This window comes from Notamacropus eugenii, chromosome 5 (assembly GCF_028372415.1).
Source record: "Notamacropus eugenii isolate mMacEug1 chromosome 5, mMacEug1.pri_v2, whole genome shotgun sequence".
Taxonomy (NCBI): domain Eukaryota; kingdom Metazoa; phylum Chordata; class Mammalia; order Diprotodontia; family Macropodidae; genus Notamacropus; species Notamacropus eugenii.
Window position 1 is genome coordinate 304,847,984 of NC_092876.1, and position 19,937 is coordinate 304,867,920.

The 19,937-nt window shown below is 34.6% G+C and overlaps 1 long non-coding RNA gene across 1 annotated transcript in view; it reads right to left on the reverse strand.

The window, feature by feature from the left end:
- Positions 1 to 909: 909 nt before the first annotated feature.
- LOC140506282 (uncharacterized) overlaps positions 910 to 19,937 on the reverse strand; it is a 94,927-nt gene continuing 75,899 nt past the window's right edge. Inside the window, exons 6-7 of the long non-coding RNA XR_011967848.1 lie at positions 6,474 to 6,557; positions 910 to 2,884 (exon numbers count right to left, since the gene is read on the reverse strand). This is a non-coding gene — a long non-coding RNA (uncharacterized lncRNA). The remainder of the gene's footprint in view (positions 2,885 to 6,473; positions 6,558 to 19,937) is intronic.

Sequence of the window (19,937 nt, forward strand, 5' to 3'; positions counted from 1 at the left end):
CAGTAAAACAGAATAATCAGGAGTAGCACAAAAAGGTAAAGATGACACAGTAATCACAAGGAACTGAAGTCAAAATATTTATATTCCTATATGGGAAAATGATACATGTAACTTCTGTGCACTTCATCATTATTAGGGCAGTTAAAAGGAGTTTATATAGATAGAGGGCATAGGTGTGAGAGGATTATATTGGAATCATCTCCAAAAAATGATTGGGGAACAAAGAGGGATGCACTTGGAAAAGGGGGAAGGGAGAGGTAAAATGGGTAAATTTTCTCACATAAAAGAGGTGTGCAATGAAGAGCTTTTACAACGAATGAGAAAAGGGAGGAATGACAGGCCATCCTTGAACATCACTATCATAGAGTTCTTTCAAAGAGGAAATAATAGACACAATCAGTTGGTATAAAAATTTGTTACTTAGCAGGGAAATAGTAGGGAAAAGGATAAAGGAAAGGGGGAGATGATAAATTGGAGGACAGATTAAGGGAGATAATAATCAGAAGCAAAATAGGCTTTCGAGGAAGGAGGTGGGGGAAACAAGAAAATGAGGTAAAGGGAAGTACACAGTAATCATAACTGTGAATGTGAATGGTATGAGCTCATCCATAAAATGGAAGCAGATAGAAGAATGGATTAGAAATCAGAATCCAGCTATACATTGTTTATCATAAGAAATACACTTTGAACAAAAAGATATACACAGTGTTAAAAGTTAGAGCAGAGTCTGATATGTTTCAGCTGAAGTAAAAAAGGCAGGGGGAGGAATCATGATCTCAGTCAAAGCAAAAGCAAAAATAAATTTGATTTAAGGAGATAATCCTTAGGAAATGAAGTAATATTTAAAAAAAATGTCAAATGTTCTTTGATAAAGACCTTAGGAAATGAAGTAATATTTAAAAAAATATCAAATGTTCTTTGATAAAGACCTCATTCCTCAAATATATACTGAGTATAGAACTAAGCCAATTATAAAAAGAGCCATTCCCATTTGATAAAAGATCAAAGAATATGCACAAGCAGTTTTCAGAAGAAGAAATCAGAGCTATCTATAATCAAATGAAAAAATACTTTAATTTTTTTTGACTTTTTTGTATTTATTTAGAATTTAATTTTTCCCCAATTACATGTAAGCAACAATTTTTAACATTTGTTTTTACAGTATTGAGTTCCAAATTCTCTCTCCTTCTCCTTTCCCAGTCCTTCTCATTGACAAAGCAAGCAGTTCCATATAGGTTATGTATGTATAGTCATGCAAAATATAACCATAATAATCATGTTGCAAAAGAAAATACAGTTTAAAAAAACCCTCAAGAAAAATAAAGTGAAAAAAAAAAGGTTCTTCAATATGCTTCCAGATGCTATCAGTTCTTTCTCTAGGAATGGATAGCATTTTTCGTCTTAAGTTCTTCAGAGTCGTCATGAACTGTTGCATTGCTAAGAATAGCTAAATTACTCACAGCTAATCACCCTACAATTCTGTTGTTACTTTATACCCATTACATTTCATTTTACATCGACTCATGTAAGTCCTTCTAGGTTTATCTGAGAGCATCCTGTTCATTCCTTATAATACAAGAGTATTACATCACAATTACATATCACAACTTAATTCAGTCATTCCCCAACTGATGTGCATTCCCTCAGTTTCCAATTCTTCAGCCCCAGAAAGAGTGGCTATAAACATTTTTTGTACATGTCAGTTGTTTTCTTTGTTGCTTTATCTCTTTCGGGATATAGACCTAGTAGTGGTATTGCAATGTCAAAGGATATGCATGGTTTTATAGCCTTTTGAGCACAGTTACAAATTGCTCTAGATGAGGGTATAATCAGTTTGCAACTCCAACAACATTACAAGAATGTCTCATTTTTCCCACATCCCCTCCAACATTTGTCATCTACCTTTTCTGTACTATTATCTAATCTAATAGGCATGAGGTTGTACCTCCGAATTGTTTTACCTTGTATTTCTCCAATCAATAGTGAATTAGAATATTATTTTTTCCCACATGGTATAGTATCAACATGATATTTACAGCACCTACATCAGCTGTGGATATGCTGGCATAAATCTGAATCGTAAAATAGAACAGACTCTCCACATGAAGGATAGAACCAAAACATTTCTTTAAACACCAGAAACCTGAATTCCAGCACAAGAAAGCTAAATTCATCATAGCAACAAAAAAGTCTATACACAATAACAATGCAGGGGGCACCAGGATCCCCAAGCCTTCTCCCTGTTAGGATCTTCCTACAAAAGAGCACTCATGGATTGCTTCCTGCTTCCTCTCTCTCCCTCAGTTCTAACTGTTGTGCCCAACTTCCTCTCAGCTCTACTCCACCCTTTCTGCTCCACACCTCTTTGGCAAGCACCTCCCACCACAAACTCTTGTGACTCAGGCTTCCATGTGACTGAAGCAGGTCATATGGGCCTATTAATGGATCAGAAAAATCTTCCCATTATGCAAAAACATATTAACAATACATTCAGTCCCAAGATCTTTCATTTCTGCTATGTAGGTTAATGAGAGTTTAGGGGTAACTGATGTCAACAGAACTTCACAACAATATAACAGGGATAACACAAAATAAGCAAATAAAGCAATATCCTAGGGTATGACTTGAACACAAGCAGCCACATGAGGGAATAGGGCCCAAAATCTTGGGGTAAGGGATGAAGGTCTCTTCTTCCATAGCTACTTCCTGCTGAGATTGGACACAGAACTGTCCCTGCCCCGAGAGGTCCCATTCCAGGGGTCAATTCTTTAGCTGACACTAGAGCTTGGTCGACATCAGGTCCAGAGGTGACACATCGCAGTCATGGAGAGGTGGTGACATGCACTTTGAGTGGTCAGGTATCTGCAGGTGGAGGGTGTTAAGCCTACAGGAAACAAATATAGCAAACAAGTTTAACATACATAAAACAAAACAAACAAACAAAAAACCAAGGAGATAATAACCAGAAGCAGGGTAGGTATGGGGGTCAATGGTGCTTCTGGAGTTATGAATACAATATCATAGACTTATTCTTTGTTGTTTACTGTTTTCTAATTTGCAGATTTGTGGTCATCATTCTGGCTAGAGATTTACTTTCTTTAATCTGAGCTAGGCCCTGGACAATTTCCTATTCTCCCTGCAGGTGTGACAAACTTGAATATAATGTATCAAGAAGATCTGCCAGGACAGTTCTTACTTCCCCACTCAGTCAAATATCAAGCCCCTTTTCTCTGCACATTTCATAGAGTTCATTAATTGGACTATCATCTATTCTTCCAAAATCTACCCCTTCTTTTAACAGAGCAGTAAACAATTCTTTTCTTATTAATGTATTTTGACTTACAATCTGCTGTATATTTACTCTTTTCTCTCAAGGAAATTTATCTTTTACCCATTCCTCTAAGTCACCTAACTATGAAATCTTTTCCAGCACCTCCAAAAGAAGGTGCCTGATTTTCCCAATTAGTAGAGTAAGTATTAGGTGCTTGTAGGTAAGAGGAGCCATCTTCATTATGATATTTCTATGAGAAACTGCTAAGGGGGTATCATGACAGGCCACAATGTCTCCCATTATTATTGCTGTCTATATTACCTCCTCCTTTAACTCCTTTAACTTTCTCATATATTCCCTAAGCAAATACCAAGGTCTGTCTCCACTAAGCTATATAGTGTCAGTAAGACACTCCCTGCTGCATCTGTCTGCAGCTAATGCTTTAATCATTAATTTATTTATTTTTAATTTATTTATATTTAATTTAATCATTTAATTGTTACATCCTTGCATATGACAATCCCTAAAAGCTTGAAGTACAAAAGGATTCTAATACCTATAAATTTCAAGCAATCTACCTTGTCTATAGATACTCCTCTTGCCCCTTCATCACTGATTCTCACCATCTAAGACATTAAAGATTCTCCCATTCTTTGGGTGAACTGACTCAAATATCTATGACCTTCTGCTGAGGAAAATCTCTATTTACCTTCCTACACACTGTGTGGACCTCCTGGTTCTGTTGCTTTATTCTTAGTATTGAATGAATATCTGCATTCATAAAAGCCTCCTTGTCTAACTTTGTTTCATTTTCCTCCCATTCTTCTGGCAACTAGACCCAGCCTGTTCAAGGGCTGCATGCACATTCCTTTTGTTAGTTTCTCACTTCTTTTTGAGATCTAAACTAAGTCACATGGAGCCTGTGGTGGGTGGAGTATGCTGAATGGGTATAACAGGAAGGGTAGAACAGGAAGAGGCAGAGCTAGAGCAGAGCTCAGAGGAAATTAGTGAGTGAGCAGTCAGAGTTAGGAAGGATGCAGGCTGTTGGCTAGCGTAAGTGAAAGGGTTTGTTTATGATTTTAAGGGGTCTTTCTTGTGATTTGTTTAATGGAGCTGATTTGTGGGAAGCTTAGCAGGGGGAAGGTATTTCCTTGGCATTGTTATTTTGTGTAGATTTTTGTTACCATAATGGATTTGGCTTTTTGTTTTCTGAATAAATGTTTTGGTTCTGTCTTCTTTATGAAGAATGTGTTGTATTTCATGATTCAGAATTGCACCAAGATAATCATAGTCACTGTGGTTGCTATGAATATCACATTGATGCTACAGTTTCCCCCCTTCATTTTAATTCTTCTATGCAATATAACTAATATGAAAATGTGTTTAATAAGAATGTATATATAGAATCCAGATAAGATTGCATGCCATCTTGGGAAGGGGAATGTAATGGAACTTAAAAATCTTCTCCACCCATTGAAAGGCCTCAGATGGGGCTATTGAGGGAGGCTTGATTAAGGGAGGCTTGTTTCTTATGAAGGCCCACACCTTTTGCTGATTGCTAATGAAGCACTGGGTCACAAGAGATTTTTCCCTCTGTATATGTACTATGAGGTGAGCCTTTGCTTTGGGGCTTAGTTTTTGGAAGGTTCGTCTGCCAGATGAGACCCTGGGTAGCCATTTTAAGGATCCCTTTAGCTTGGAAAACTCAGATAATGGTGCTTTGCTCTCTGGTAATTATGTATGTATTGCCTATGGTCAGATAGTTGGAAGCCCTGTCTGTTGATCCTGCTTGTATTTTCCCTGTTAGTATACGTGTTTCATTGAAATGATTGCTGACCCCTCAAAAGTTGCTTTCCTTTTATAGAAGCAGATTTAAGAACCTGTACGGTAGATGGTCCTGTGTATGCCAGGATGCTTACTGATATAGGGAGAAAATTTAAAACTTATGGAATTGATTGTTGAAAACTTAAAATAAATAAATTTTTAAAAAAGAATGAGCCATTAACAAAAAAAAAAATGTTGAAGAAAATAAAATTATTTTAAAAAACTGAATTAGGGGTAGAACCAAGAAGGCAGAGTAGAAGGACCTACCAGTAGCAGCTCTCCCCTCATAGCCCATAAAATGCCTGTAAAAAATGACTCTAAACAAATTCTAGAGCAGCAGAAGCCAAAAACTGACAGAGTGAAAGAGATTTCCAGACAAAGGCAGCCTGGAAGGTCAGTGGGGAAGGCCAATCACACCAGGCACAGAGTGGAACACAGCCAACAGAGTGCAGCCCAGCCTTGGCCAGGTGGCATGGCAGGGACAGGGCTGAAGCAGGCCTCAGGGGGTGGAATGCCTGGAAGCGGCTTCAGTTTCGAGATTCCTCAACCCACAAATGCCAAATACACTTTCAAAGGTCAGTGAGAAAGGTCTTTCACCTGGGTGAGAAGGGAACATGGTCTGGCCTCGGCTCCAGGCAACAGCATCATCCATTTTTTGAGCCCTTGGGCTTAAGACCCTGGCAGAATTGAGCTGCTGATCTGGGTCTCAGTTCTGAGTGGCCATCCTTGGGATGAGGAGGAGCACTGACTGGTGGAGCTGGTGAAGGCTCTGGAGAGGGAATTCTACTCACAAATCTCAGGCAGAAAAACTTGAGACTGCCCCCAGACCAGAGAGCAGACCATTTTGGGGGAACTGAGAACTTACAGGGCCCTAGAGCATTCCCTCCACTTCACAAAGAGCTCAAAAGTCAAGTAATTGACTGGCTGGCAAGATGCCCCAAAAAGGGAAAAAAATAAGACTATAGAAGGTTACTTTCTTGGTGAACAGGTATTTTTTTCTATCCTTTTGGATGAGGAAGAACAATGCATACCATCAGAGGAAGACATAAAAGTCAAGGCTTCTGCATCAAAAACCTCCAAAATAAATATGCAATTGTATCAGGTCATGGAAGAGCTCAAAAAGGATTTTGAAAATCAAGTAAGAGAGGTGGAGGAAAAATTGGGAAGAGAAATGAGAGTGATGCAAGAAAATCATGAAAAGTGAGTTAACAGCTTGCTAAAGGAGACTCAAAAAAATGCTGAAGAAAATAACACCTTTAAAAAGAGACTAATCCAAATGCCAAAATAATTCTCTAAAATTTAGAATGGGGGAGGCAGAGCCAAGTTGGAGTAGAAAGACCCATATACTCTAGCTTTTCCCATATAGCCCCAAAAATACCTGTAAAGAATGACTCTCAACAAATTCTAGAGCAGCAGAAGCCACAGAACAATGGAGTAGAGGAGATTTCCAGCCCAGGGTGACCTAGAAGGCAGACAGGAAAATTGCTTGCTATTTCATTATGAGTGGATGGGAAGAGGAGAAGGGAGAGAAGTTGAAACTCAAAGTTTTAAAAATGAATACTAAAACTTGTTTTTACATACAACTGGGACATAAGACATACAGGCAATGGGGTATATAAATCTATCTTGTCCTACTACAAAATAGAGGGGAATGGGATAAGAGAAGGGAGGGTGTGATAGAAGGGAGGGCAGATTGGGGGAAGGAGTAATCAGAATGCACACTGTCTTGGGGTAGATGTAGTGTAGAGATGGGGAGAAAATTTGGTACTCTAAATCTTGTGGAAGTGAATGTTGAAAACTAAAAATAAATTAATTGCAAAAAGATTTAATTGAAAGAGTTACAACTGATCGTCTGAAATACCTGGAGACACTTTCAAAAATACCTCCCTTCAAATTTTGATTCTAAAAATACTGAAGTTTTATTCATAAACCATACTCAATTGAAATAAAAAATATCAGCCATCTGCAAGTTTAAAACTTGAGTTTTCTAAAAAGTTGTTAGATGAATTTTGGCTTGAAATTAGGACAGAATTTTCAACAATTTCTTAAATGGCCCTAGACATACTTCTGCCATTTTCTCTACATATTTATGTGAAGCAGGATTCTCAGCAATGATGACTCTAAAATCAAAGTATTGATCAACTCTGAAAAATGTTGAAGATGCTCTATGTCCTGCAGTGTCAAATATTCCAATAAGATTTAATTCTTTACATAAAAATAAACAAGAACATCCATCTCATTAGTATGCAAATCTGCTTTCATCTTTAACAAATGCAAAAACTACATATACATATATATATGCACATACTAAAGAGCTGCTTTAATTTTTTTTGTTATTATTTATCAGTAAATGTTTGATTTATTTACCTATTTTATATTCTTATATACTCAGGGTCCCATAAAAATTTCTTTGGTAAAAAAATGTCATAAATGGAACAAGTTAAAGAAACTCTTTAGCAGAAATATTAAATGTAACTTTTTTAGACCATAATGCCATAAAAAATTACATTTAATAAAGGAACATGGAAGCATAGAAAAAAATTACTTGGCAACTAAATAATCTAATCCAAAGAATGAGTAGGTCAAATAACAAACAATAGAAATAAACAATAATTTCAAAAAACAAAATAATGAGACAATATCCAAAAAAGTATATTGTGGGTTGCAGTCAAAGTAATAAATGGGGGAAATTCATATGTACATATGCATGTTGATGTGTGTGTGTGTTTGTGAGAGAGAGAGAGAGAGAGAGAGAGAGAGATCAGTGATTTGGACATGCAATTAAAAAAATTGAAAAAGAACAAATTAAAAATCCTCAAAAACATCAAAATAAAAATACTAAAACTCAAGGGATATATTAATAAAACTCATATGTATGCCAAAATAAGGTCAAAATGGATAAAGGAATTAGACATAAAGCGTGATATAAGTAAATTAAAGAAACAAAAAATAAATGTACCTGCCAGATGTGTGGATAAGGGAAGCATTTATTACCAAACAAGGAATTAAAGGAAGGAAAATGGATAATTTTATTGTATATAATTAAAAAATTTTTCCACAAACAAAGCCAATATAGGCAAAATTAGAAAGAAAGTAAAAAAAAAATGTAAATAAAAATTTACAGCAAGTTTCTCCAATAAAGTCTTTTCTCAACTACATAAAAAACTGAGTCAAACTTATTTTTTAAAATAGCCATTCCTCAATTGATAAATGTTCAAAAAAGAACAGAAAGTTTTCAGAAGAATAAATCAAAGTTATAAATAGTCACATAAAGACCCTCTAAACCACTACTGATTTCAGAAATACATATTAAAAGAACTCTGAGGTATACTTTACACTTATCAGATTGACTAATATGACAGAAAAAGAAAATGATAAATGCTGAAGGGATATGGAAAAAAATAGAACACTAATGCGTTGTTGATGGAGTTGTGAACTAGCACAACTATTCTAGAGAACAATTTGGAACTGTACCCAAGGGGTTATAAAGCAGTGCATACACCATTTAATCCAGCAATACCACTACCAGTGCTGTATCCCAAAGAGATCAAAGAGGAGAGAAAAGGACATATTTGTACAAAAATATTTATAGCAGCTCTTTTTATGTTGACAAAGTGTTGGAAATAGAGGAGATGGCTATTAATTTGGGAAATTGTTGAAGAACTTGTGGTACATGAATGCAATGTAATATTATTGTACTATAAGAAGTATACTATAGGATGACTTCAATACAACCTGGGAAGATTCACATGAACTGATAGAAAGTATATTGAACAGAACCAGAGCATTGTACACAGTAACAGCAATGTTATATGATCAGCCCTTAATATTTATTTTACTGTAAATATGTATTTTCTCTGATAAAGGTAATGATCCAAGAAAATTCCAAAGATCTATGATGAAAAAATATTATCCACATCCAGAGAACTGATGAACTCTAGTGCAGATTGAAGCATACTTGTTTTTTTCAACATGGTTAATGTGGATCTGGTTTTCATGACTTCACATTTAAAACTGATATATTATTTTTGTCTTCTCACTGAGTGGTAGAAGTGTGGGAGGGAGAATGAGAATTTGGTACTCAATTTTTAAATTAAGATTATTTTTTGAAAAAATATAATTGTGGCATATTTAACGAAACAAAATAGAGACAAATCTTAAGATAATGTTTCTAGGTTCTGTGACATTGATTCTGTGCTCTTTAGTTTTGCATTATTTACTCTCCTTTCCCTTAGATGCTGATAATGTTTTCTTTAAAAATTTCAAAATCTCTCTCAGATTACATAAAGAGAAGAAAGTAACAGTCCACAGGCTGCCAAAAACAGCATTTATTGTTAGGGAGAAAAGGTATTGCCCAAGACAAGGGGGAGATTATTCTAGTGGTTAGGAGTCAGAAAGGATTTCCTTCCCAGTAGTAATGAAATACATTTCCAGTAGGAAATAGTACATAGTACAAAATAGTATGTAAAAAAATGCAAAAAAAATTTCAGGTCAGATTAGGACTGTAATATTATTCTAATATGCTTGGAGGCCATTTATTTATATAAGAAATTCCTTTAAACTCTCTGAGACTCAATTGCCTCAATAACAATATAAGAAATTTAGACTAGTTAATCTCCATGCTTCTAACCACTTACAAATACTATGAATTTGGGTAAACAACTGATTTAATTTACTTAATGTTTGAGTGAATGCAATATTTTTTAAACTACTACCAGTACTACTACCACTAGTATTGCTATGTGGAATTTATATAGACTTGAAGCGCTTTACAAGTTCTCATTTGATCTTCACAACAAACGTGAGATAGATAAAACTGTGATAGCATTTTCATTTTCCAGTTGAGGAAATAAAAGCTGAGAAATTTAAATGACTGTCCAGGGTCATGTAGCTAGGAAGTGTCAGGGAAAGTATTTAAACTCAATGTCTTTCCAAGTTCAACATTCAACTACTTATGCCACAAGTCTAGGTTACTGCAGTAGTAAATTGGTAAGAGTCAGAGAAAGACGCACATGCACAGAGACACCAAGAATAAGAGAGGATCTGTTAGATAATACAGAGATCTCTATTACCTATCAATCTATAGCTATGCATACACTGCCATGTAGTTTATTAATAGAATGATTTTATATCTGTACATAAATGTGTCATATCTGTTTATATTATGTATGGGTATATATGTGCATACATGTGTATGTGAGTGGTTCTAAATATATCTATAGATAGATAGATAGATAGATAGATAGATAGATAGATAGATAGATAGATAGATGAATAGATAGACTGCTTAGAGAATGCAATCCATCCTCTATTTCATGACAGTGGTGGTAACAAGAAAATGAAAGTGGATGAAAAGAGCTTTATAATAATAACGTGCTATATAAATGAAATTTTGGGGTTTTGTTATCATAAACATCAGTTGAGGAACGTCTGAATGTAGTTGGCTCACTACCTTACTGGGTGCTGTTCTTTGACTTCTGAGTTTTAATTGTTGTTGTTCAGTCATGTCTGACTCTAGGACTCCATTTGAGGTTTTCTTGGCAAAGATACTGGAGTAGTTTGCCATTTCCTTTTCAGTTCATTTTACAGATGAGGAACTTGAGGCAAATAAGGTTAAGTGATTGCTCAGGGTCACACATCTAGTAAGGATCTGAGGTCAGCTTTGATCTCAGGAAGATGAATCTTCCTGACATCAGGCCAAGACTCTATCCATGACACCAGCCAAGTGCTCATTAATTAGCTAACAACTTCAGGGCAGGTCACAAAGAAGAATTAAAGAAAATATTATCAACTAGTAAGATCTTTAATCACTAATGTCTCCTCCCACCTTGTTCATCTCTGTTACCCTTCATCCAGAAGATAAGTACTAAAGATTCCAATTACTGTTCTGCATAACATATTCTGCTAACAGTGATAGGCATTTTGATCCTAGAATGCAAAAAAGATTTTCACTTTTCAAAGAGAGCTTTCTGATACCAGTGACCTGCTCCCTGGGCAAACCAAATACCTTTTTTTCCCCCACATAATTTTGAATATAGTGGAAGTAAATTGAAATGACATTTTGAAATTTAAAACGAGTTTGCCTAAATCTAGTGTTGATAGCATATGCATTAGCTGGGGCCAGTGTATTTGAACAATTAGAATCCAGCTTTCCAATGCAGAAAATACTGTTATTTAGTGTGTGAAAAGAAAAAGCATTTAATTTTTAAACCCACTAAATTACACACTGCACACCAGAGATAACAGACCAAATAAAACAATACCTTGCATTTGCATACAATAACTCCCTTTCCCCAAACAATTGTCCACATGCATTTTTCTTATTTCATCTTCCCAATTTGCCTATGAACTGGGTAAAATACACACACACACACACACACACACACACACACACACAAGAAACATACTTTCCAGTTTTTAAAACTACAAAGCAACATATAAAGACTGGATTATGTCAAACAACACTGGTGGAAGAAGTATTAGAAATCAGTGCTTCTCATGTCTTGGATAGAGTTTTTATGCTACATCACTAAGGAATAAATCATTTCTGTTATCATAATGGTATGATACTGACTACGTGTCAAAGAGCCATAAAGCAGAGGCTATCCTCCAGGTAACTGGTTCAAGCCAAAAAAGGGAGGCTTAATGATTAAGATGGTATTGTATATTCATAGATGTATTAGAGTAGATACTCTTGAAATCTATCTCACAAGAGATCAAATTCTACATCAACAGTACTTAAAGTCAAAGTTAATCCATGGTATCTCTTCTGAGAGGCAGCATAAGCTAATCAGAGGGCCTGGGTTCAAATCTCATGTTAGACACTAACCATGTTCACAGGAAAGTCACCCTCACAAGGCTCAATTTTCTCATTTGTAAAATGGGAATATAAATAATAATTATAATTACATGTATATGGATATACATGCTACATATTGTGAGACCAAGCAAACAGGATCTTTTGCTGTTTTTTAGTATGATCAAGAAGTGAATGCCTCCATTTGAATGTGATTAAAGAAGATGTCCCCCACCCATTGATGGGCCTACCTATTGAGGGAAGCTTGATTAGGGAAGTTGCTTCATAGGAGGGGCCCAAGTACCTTTTGTTTTTTCTATTGAGGCACTGGGTCAGAGGGTTATGACCTTTGGCTCTGAAAAGTGTATAAATACTCTGAGGGTGAAGTTTTACTTTTGGGCTTAGTTTTTGGAAGAAGCTTCTTGTGCCAGACAAGACATTGGGAAGCCCCTCAGGAGTATCCCAGCTTTTAAAACCCAGGTGTTAATACTTTCCTCTCTGGTAAAGATGTATGTATGTTAATGCAGGCAGTTTGGAAGTGCTGTCTTGATTTTTCATTTTTCTGAAATTTTGATTTTGATTTTCTCTGATACCTGTGTTTGATTAAAATGATTGTCAACCCCTCAAAAGTTGCCTTTCCTTTTACAGAATCAGATCAAGGAACCAGTGGTAGGAGGCCCCACTGTGTATGCTGGGATGCTTGCTGATACACATATATATGTATACACATACATACATTACATATACTCACATATGTGTGTATATATATATTTATATATCCTACCTCATGCAATCATTATGAGGAAAGCACTTTGCCACTTTTAAAATTATTTAAAATTGTGAACTTTTGTTTGCTTCACCATTTTATAAGCTAGAATTTCTGACTTTTGTATGAAATGTCCATATACAGTAATTCCTGTTTAATGCCTATCTGCAATTATATGTATATGCTTTATGTACATGTAGATATATATGCATATATGTATGCATAGATATGTATATACATATATATATTATATACATGATATATATATATATATATATATATATATATATATATAATACAAGCAATAATTTGAAGAGTGAAAAATTCCATCAATAAGGTTATGTTGCTAGATACATCAATGTACCAGTTATCTACGACTTTAGCACAACAGATACTCCCTTCAAGTGGTTAGAAAACCCAGTACATGTTATCAGAGGAGTTTCAGTAGTCAGTGAGACTGAATAATATTAGAACCTAATGCAAATCATCAGGTGGTCCTTTAACAAGCATATATTAAGCAGCTACTGCATGTCAGGCACTGTGCTAAGCACTGGGGAATGCAAGATACAAAGAAAAGCAAAAAAAAGTCTTTGTTTTCAATGAGCTCACAGCCTAATTGGGGAGATAACATGACAACACTATGTATTAAGAATCTATATACAGGATAAATTTTAGATAAATAGCATCGGGAAAGCAATTATGTTCCTGTACAAAGGGAGATTTTAGCTAGCATTTGAAGAAAATCAGGGAGAGAGGTAAATATTGAAAGACAAAGTCAAAGCTAGTCCTTGGACGAGAGACATCAGCCATATTGTTGGTTATCTTGTCCAATAACATACCAGAACTTGTTTTACATTTGAGTAGTTGGTATGTGTGTGATTATTTTTATTTTTTCCAATTACCTGTAAAAACAATCTCTACATTTTAAAAAAAATTTGAATACTAAATTCTCTCCCTCTTCCTCTTCCCTTCACCCTCATTGAGAAAGCAAGCAATTTGATGTGGGTTATAAAAGTGTATTTAAGCAAACCATGCTCTAAGTCATGTTGTAAAAAAAAAAAAAAGATGGCAATATAAAAACAATAAAAAACAGACTAAAAACAAAAACAAGAAAAGTAAGTATATATTTTGTAGAAGTATGATTCAATCTGCATTCAGACTCCATTAGTTCTTTCTCTGGAGGTGAGCAACATTTTTCATGACTACTTTGCAAATGTCTTAGATCATTGCATTGTTGAGAATAACAAAGTTATTAACATTGGCTCATCCTACAAGATTGATGCTGCAATGAGCAACATTCTCCTGGTTCTGCTCACTTCACTTTCCACGAGTTCCTATCTTTTCAGGTTTTTCTGAAAGAATCCTGCTCATTATTTCTTATAGCACAAAAGGATTCTATCACAATCATATACCCCAACTTTGTTCAGTCATTCCCCAATTGATGGGCTTCCCCTCAATTCCAATTCTTTGCCATCACAAAAAGAACTTCTCTAAATATCTTTGTAAATATAGTTTTTTTAATCCCTTTGGGACACAGATCTAACAATGATGTTGCTCAGTCAAAAGGCCTGTACAGTTTTATAGCTTTTAGAGATTTCCAAATTATTCTCTAGAATGGTTCAATCAGTTTATAACTCCTCCAAGAGCACATTGATATTCCAATTTTCTCACATCTCCTCCAAAATTTTTCGATTTTCCTTTTCTCTCTCATATCAGATAACCTGATGGATGTGATATAGTATGACAGAGTTATTTCAATTTGCTTTTCTCTAACCAATAGTGATTTTGAACATTTTTCATGACTATAAACAGCTTTGTTTTCTTATTCTGAAAACTACCTGTTCATATACTTTGACCATTTATCAACTGGAGAATGACTTGGATTCTTATAAATTCAATTCAGTTTTCTATGTATTTGAGAAATGATGCTTTTATTAGCGAAACTTTTAAAGAAAATTCCCAGTTTTCTGCTTTCATTCTAGTCTTTGGAATCATTAGTTTTATTTGTGCAAAATCTTTTTAACTTAATGTGATCAAATTTGTCCTTTTTATATCACATAATATAATGCTCTCTAGTGTTTGATCATAAATTCTTTCCTTTTCATAGATTTAACAAATTATTCCATGTTCCTCTAATTTGCTTATGGTATCACACTTTACGTGCAAATTATGTAATCCACTGTTATCCACTTCTGTGTCATGAGAGTTCATCCTATTCACATTCATAGTTACGATTATTAGCTATGCATTTCCCTCCATTCTACCTTTTCCCCAATTATCCTTTCACCCTATCTTTCCTTAAAAGTGTTTTGCTTCTGACTACTGTCTTTCCAAGTCGGCCCTCCCTTGTATCAATACTCCCTTCTCTTATCCCTTCTTTCTGCTTTACAGTAGGGTAAAATAGATTTCTATACACAATTGTGTCTGAATGTTATTCCCTATTTGAATCACTTCTGATGAGAGTAAGGTTCAAGCATTGCTGACAACCCCACCATCTTCCCATCCATTATAAAAAAAAAATATATTTTATACTTTTTTATGTGAAATAATTCATCTCATTCTACTTCTCCAGTCTACTTTCTACAGTTGCATCTCTCTTTATCACCCCTTAATTTTATTTTTTGTATCATTCCATCATAATCAACTCATACCCATGACCTCTGTTTATGTATACTCCTTCTAACTGACCTAATAATGATAAAGTTCTAAGGAGTGACAAGTGTTAGCTTCCATATAGGAATGTAAACAGTTTAATCTTATTGAAGTCATTAGGATTTTTCTTTCCTGCTTACCTTTTTTTGTTTCTCTTGTACGTGAAAGTCAGATTTTCTGTTCAGTCTAATCTTTCCTCGGGAATGCTTGAAAGTTCTTTATTTCATTAAGTATGCGTTTCCCCCCAGGGAATTATACTGCTTTACTGCATCAGTTATTCTTAGATGTAATCCTAGCTTCTTTGCCCTCTAGAATATCATATTCCAAGACTTGTGATTATTTAATGTAGAAGTTGCTAAATCTTGTGCTACCCTGAATGGTTCTATGACATTTGATTTTTTTTTTCTTTCTGGATGATGCAATATTTTTCTCTTTGATTTAGAAGTTCTAGAATTTGACTACAGTGTTTCTGTGAGTTTTATTTTGGGGACATCTTTTAGGAGGTGCTTAACAGATTCTTTCAATTTCTCTTTTACCTTCTGCTTCTAGGACATCAGGACAGTTTTCCTTGAAAATTTCTTGAAAGATGATGTCTAGGCAATTTTTTTTTGATCATGTCTTTCTGCTAGTCCAATAATCATTAAATGATGTTTTCTCAATTTATTTTTCAGGTCAGTTGATTTTCCAATGAGATATTTTATATTTTCTTCTATATTTTCTTCTTTTGAATTTTTTATTGTTTCTTGATGTCTCATGAAGTATTAGATTCTCCTTGCACAATTCTATTTTTTAGGAAATTATTTTCTTCACTGAGTACCTCCTTTTCCATTTAGTCAATTTCACTTTATGAGTTCTCTTCATCAATCTTCAGTGAATTTTTTTTTATTTTTCATGCCTCATACTTTTGTCATATTCTGTTTTTTAAGGTGTTGTTTTCTTCAGTTTTTTTGTGCTTCCTTTCTTGCATTTTCTCACATCACTGTCATTTATTTTCCCATTTTTTCCTCTACCACTCTTAATTAATTTTAAAAATCCTTTTTAAGCTCTTGCAAGAATTTGTTTTGGGCCTTAGACCTATTCCACATTTCTTGAAGACTCAGAGTATAGCTGTTTTGACATTTTCATCTTCCTCTGAGTTTGGGTTTTGATTTTTCGTGTCACCATAGTAACTTTCTCTCATAAGATTCCTTTAGGGAGGAGGGGGATTTTGGTCATTTTCCAGTACATTTCTTGACTTTTAATTTTATGTAAAAGTTGAACTATCTTCCTAGGGTGGAGGGGGCGTTGGTCTAAGCTTCAAGTTTTTGTTTTCAGAGATAGTTCTGAGTTTCTGTAAGTTTTCAGTTCTATCAAGATATTATGATCTATGGAGGGATTCGATCACTATTCTCCTAGCCTATGTTCAGATCTGTGAGCAGCCACAAGAACTCTTTTCTGCCTTAGAACTGTATCCACAGAATCTGTTTCTGCAGTACTCCTACTTACCCTGGAACTTCGACCTTGAACCATGTATGGGTAATGCAACATAGTCCTGCTACCTGTGTCAGCAAAAGGTCCCTCGTAAACTCATTCTGATCACTTTCTGACCCCCATTCTGTCTGTGAACTGAGAGCTCCAGAAACCACTGCTACAGCTGCTTGTACTGTCAATCACTGTCAATCACCTGTACCCCCACATGCACACATGACCTGCTGCCAGTTTGCCAGGTCAAGGTCTGTGTTGGCATGGACTGAGCTGGATTTTATTCCATTCTCACCCTCATGAAACAGAACTTTCCTCCCAACCATCTGTGCTGTCTTAGGCTGTAAAATTGTTCCACCCTATCCTTTTGTTTGGGGGGGTGGTATTTTGCTACTTCACGATTTGTTTTAAAATGTTATTTTACCATTGTTTGGAGGGGAATTTGGAAGAACTCAGGTGATTATCTGCTCTTCTTCCACTATCTTGTCTCCAAACTTCTGCTATAGTTTTCAAGAAGTCATCTCCTTAGCATAATAATCAGACATGAGAATTTTCCTGAAGGTCTCTTTGTAAAACATTTAAAATATCTATAATATTTTTATACCTAATACTTTGCTTACTTTTCATAAAGAGATTGTAAGATAGTGAGAATATCTATTATTATTCTTATTTGTCATATGAGGAAAATGAGGTACAAAAGAAATGTATCTGATATATATAAATTCATATAACAAGTTAATGGTTGAGAGAAAGAAAAGGTACATAGCTCTCCCTCATTCTCTCAGTCAAAATGGAGTTTTTGTCATCATCTTTGAGTAATTTATATATTCTAACAACATATTTTGAATAAAATTATTTAGAGCCAGCAGAATAATTAGAAAGGATTGGAACTGGAGTACCATGGTTCATGGAATTTGTGTCTCAAGCAGATTTTTTGCAAACTACCTAGATAGGGCAGAGGACTACCAAACTTACATTAAGTGCTGGAGATTAAAACATTATAAATAGCTTACTAGCTTCTCCTTTTTATGCAAGTTTCACCTCTTAGACATGTCAATGATGTTTTAGTATTCTAGTTCCTAAGGATTCTTTTACTTTTTTTATTGATATCTTCTGTTTTACCCACCTAGCCTTTTCTAAAAACAACCAACCAACAACAAAATCAATCTCCTCCCTTCTGTAGACAGCATTTTTTTTTTTGTATTTGTATTTCTCTAGAAACAAAGTCATTTTAAAATTCAGTAAAGGTAACAGAAATATAACAACTGAATCCTTGTAACATTTGTGACATTCCATACACATAGCACCACCCTCCCCACACACATACTTATAATAGTGGGAACAAGGTAAATTTTCTCAACTATTTTCAGGGACAAGCTTGAAAATATTCATCATTCAATTTAATTTTTATTGTACTTTCCATTTAGAGTAATGTAGTCACAACTAGATGGTGCAGTTGGTAGTGAGCTCCTGAAATCAAGAATACTTGAATTCAAATGTGACATCAGAATCTTAATAGGTATGTGAACTCAAATAACTCACTTAATGTTTGCTTGCCTTAGTTTCATCAACGGTAAATTACAGAAAATAATAATACCTATATCCCAGAGCTGTAAGGATCAAATGATTCATAAAGTTATTAATTCAAAAATTTATTCATAAAGTGCTTAGAACAGTGTCTACCATGTGGTAAATGTAATGTAAATGCTAGCTAAATTATAATAACAATACAATACAATTATATCATTTTCCTTGTTCAGCCTAATTCACTGCATCAATTCAGATGGTCTTCTCTGAATTTATCATATTTATCATGCCTTTATCATGCCACTAATATCTCATTGCAATTTATTTAGCCATTCCCCAATTGAAGTAAGGGACTTATTTCTCTCAATTTCTTTCTATAATAAATTTCTCATATTTAAGATTTATGTATATATGCAACCTTCTTTCTGTTATTGACCTTTTGATGTTTTTGTTCAATAATGAATCTCTCAATCAAAGCACATAGAGTTACTTTTAGCTTATAAATGATGAAGTTTAAATCCAGTATTTGAAATAAACAAAACTATGGATAAAATGGATTTGAGAGAGAGGGAGAGAGAAAGAATGAGGAAGAAAGAGAGAGAGAGAGAGAGAGAGAGAGAGACAGAGAGAGAGAGAGAGAGACAGAGACAGAGACAGAGACAGAGAGACAGAGAGAGAGACCGAGAGACAGAGAGAGGGAGACTTAGGAAGGACAGTGAAATTATAGGGAAAAATGAAACCATAATAAAGAAAAGATGGAAAACAATCTGATACTGTTTAAAATTGGACATTACATGACAGTATGATTTTTTCCTCATCCCCTCTTTATTGAAGATTATCTTGTTATATTTGTAATTTTGTAAAATTTTTTATACATAATTACCTATTCAGATGTTATTCAAAAATGTGCTATTTCTACAAAAAGGTAGAATAATCCTTTGCTGTTTAAAATGCCTTTCATTTATATTTAAATGTTATTCTTCCAGCAGCTTTAAAAATCTATTGTTCTTTCTTGAAAATTGCAAAATCTCTAGCTCCTTGAAGGCTTATAATGCTGTTGGTGCTGTAGCTGAAGTTTTTTTCTGTTGTTTCTCCCCCAGAACACGGTGGTCTGTGGACTCTCTCTCAACTATCTTCTTTAATTATTTCCTTCCCCCTCTCCATGTTGTTCTGGGCAGATAATGATCCTTACGTTATTTTTGCACATCTTATCTTCAGGGTCAGTCATTTTAGTTTGTATAGAATAGATATATTCTTTTTGCATTATTGTCATTTGCTTCTTTTCTACAAAGTTCTCCTCCACTTAGGGTTTTTAATTCCAATCAATTTTTCTCTCTTTTTTAGCTGTTAGTTCTTTGGAGAAAGGTACTCTGTTATGAATTCAGTGCTGTGTGTAGATTTTTAAAGTATCTGCACCAAGAGTTTTGAATTCCAGATTAAATGCCTCCTTTTTGTTTTTTTTCTTTCAAGAGTTATACATTAAAGCTATTTGAATTTTTTTGATGTTGTTCATGATCTCTGAGTAGCTAGTAGGATTATTTCTATCAATTAATTTTGGTTTATTTTTCTTTATATCATAATGTTTTTAATATCCTTTGATTTTCTTTAAGATTTTACTTACTTTTGCTGTTGCTTATAAT